Source organism: Polypterus senegalus, chromosome 10 (genome assembly GCF_016835505.1).
Source record: "Polypterus senegalus isolate Bchr_013 chromosome 10, ASM1683550v1, whole genome shotgun sequence".
NCBI classification, from domain to species: Eukaryota; Metazoa; Chordata; class Cladistia; order Polypteriformes; family Polypteridae; genus Polypterus; species Polypterus senegalus.
The window spans coordinates 26,796,846-26,799,915 of record NC_053163.1 but is presented as its reverse complement, the minus strand read 5'-3'; positions in this window follow the sequence as shown (position 1 = coordinate 26,799,915).

Genomic DNA, 3,070 nt, shown 5'->3' with positions numbered 1-3,070 from the left:
GAACATTATGCTGCTGGTCCAGATCTGGGAGGAGATCCCCCACAACACCATCTGTCATCTCATTAGAAGCATGCACCGATGTTGTCAGGCATGTATACAAGAACACAGGGGCCATACAAAGTGCTGCGTACAATTTTGAGTTGCTGCAATTAAATTTTGGCAAAATGGACTAGCCTGCCACATAATTTTTTCACTCTGATTTTTGGGGCGTCTTTGAATTCAGGGCTCTGTAGGTTGATCATTTTCATTTCCATCAAACGATGTGGCATCCTTTCGTTCCTAACACATTACCCAGTCTATATCAGTATAGATATCCAGGAGGATTTCTTTTTCCCATTGAGATCTGATGTATTTTCAAAGTGTTCCTTTAATTTTTTGAGCAGTTTATATATATATATATATATATGAGAGCAACACTAATAACAGTGACAAAAGAATTACATTGACGATCATGTTACGTTATTTTCAAGATGTTTCCTTTTCTTTTTCATTACTTCTTTAACACACTACTTCTCCACTGCGAAGCTCGGGTATTTTGCTAGTATATATATATATATATATATATATATATATATATATCAAATACAATGTCTGTCTGTATGTCTGTCTGCTTTTCACGAGAGAAGTACTTAACGGATTTAGAATGGGTTTTTTTTCTATAATTTGCTTGAACATTCTGGTTGATTTTGTGATTTCTCTCATCTTGCTAAGTATCATAGTTTGCTTGTGATACCGATTAATTTGCGAAAGAGGCTGTGGGCAGAGGGGAGGCAGGCGAGGCCCTCCACATTCACACATCAGCCTCCATTTGAGTCGGTCTACATCTTGCCACATGTTGGAGCATACTTTGCCTCAGCATAGCTAGCAATAACCTGTTTGTTCAGCAGACATTATCATCTACAGATTGTTAAGGAGTAACATTTGATGTTTATGTGAGAGATCACAGCTGCCTGTGTTTTAGAGGATACCTGATCATTGGCAGAGATATCATGGCAACATGCTCTTCTCCCAGGGGACACTCTCCCGTCAGAGCTAAACATGATCAGATACAGTGGCACCATATGATGTTGGAGTGTACCTACCTTCCACTTAGCTACAGATACCTTGCCAACATTTTACATTTTTGCCAAAGAGATCACAGCTATATTCTTGCCCCTGATAGGAAAACCAAATATATTGTATATCAAGAGGCCCTCAGATACGAAAGCTATCAATATAAATTCTTCTCAATACAAATTATTATTGTCCAACCCGCTATATCCTAATACAGGGTCACAGGGGTCTGCTGGAACCAATCCCAGACACCATAGGGTGCAAGGCAGGAACAAATTCCAGGCAGGGCACACACACCCACACACCAAGCTAGGGACAATTTAGGATCACCCATGCACCTAACCTGCATGTCTTTGGACTGTGGGAGGAAACTCAACACAGGGAAGACCCGCGAAGCGAACGCAAGTTTCCTTACTGCGAGGCAGCAGCACTACAACTGCGCCTCCCTACAAATTATTATATATTGTTTTATTTTTTGTATTAATTTTTAAAGTTTGTCCTCTTTCACTACTATGCAGGTGGAGGTGCGGGGGCAGCTAATTGTTTAATTATTTTTTAAGTATTTATTAACAGTTTATATTTTGAATTTACCCCTAGAATGAGATTCCCTGATTTGTAGAATTAATCTGTTAAACAGATTGCGAGGTTAATGATCACCTGTTGCCTATATATATATATATATATATAGTAACAACTGGTGGTTGAGTATTGAAGTTCTCGGAGCCGAACTCTACTGCGCACTTCCCCCAAGCTGGTCGGCCAGCGGAATGCCAGCGCCATGCACGCAGCTGTACCTAGCTCATTAAGCAAGCGAACACTCGTGTCCCATACACCACACGACCCCGAGTGTCTCCGTACATAATTGCATAGATGGAATCTAGCAACACACAGCTCTGTCCTTTTGTATCTCTTTATTAGAGCAGATAATTATAAACAAAGCTCCACATATTGCAAGGCCATTGCCAAGGTCATTCAGAAAGACATCCTTCTCCATGATGGTAACTGTTACACTTACCACTCCTGGGCTGCAAATGACCCAAGCCCACCCAAGCAACTGCAACACAAACACATATAACATTTATAGTACAACAGGAAATCAATTGCCTTGCTTGCCCAGTACAAACAGTAACGTTACAGAAATACCCACAATGCACCATGCCACCAGCGATGACTGCCGGGTCATTACTATATACACTGTATATATATATATATATATATATATATATATATATATATATATATATATATATATATATATATATATATGTGTGTGTGTGTGTGTGAGTGTGCGTGTGTGTGTGTAATAGTTTGTGTCTTTGAGGCCCATTCTTGAAAGATCTTCCGAACTGTGAGTCCTCCGCTTTGGGGGTCTGGAATCGAGAAAGATCGTCCGACCAATATCGATCGCTTAATCCACCCGTTTTACTTTTAATACAACTGTGACTCGCGACCCACCAGCAGAAACCCGCCACTTATACCTTAAGAATGGTTAGCAGAAATCAAGACCCAAGATCACGCCTGGCTTTGCAGCACTGGGTCCATATTAGTGGTGGTGTGCAGACCTGATGGCTTTGGTTTAAAAAAAGTCTGAGAACCCCTTTTGTTCGTAAAATAGTAGTTTTGGATTGAATTTCTATTTACAGTCATTTTCATTTTTCACGTAGATGGTGTTTATACTAAATTAATTCATGCAGACTGTGAAGTGTTTCACTGTTACTTGGGACTGATGGCGATTCTGTCGTCCGTGCGTGAGTGCGGCTGTTTAAGCACTGCGATGGGACTGACTACCTGTCAAGAGTTCATTCCTGCCATGAGTCCAGTTAAGCCACGTCCCTGAATATGAGTACGCTGACTTGAACATAATGTTATAAATTTTATCTTCCTACATGTCACATTCCAGAGTCGTACTAGATAACTGAAAACTCCCCCGCGTCTTTATTGCTCGCTCGTTCGCTCTCACTTTCTTAAAAAGTGGGCGGGTGTTTGTTGTGGGCGCGTGTATGTTACGAGTTTGGTA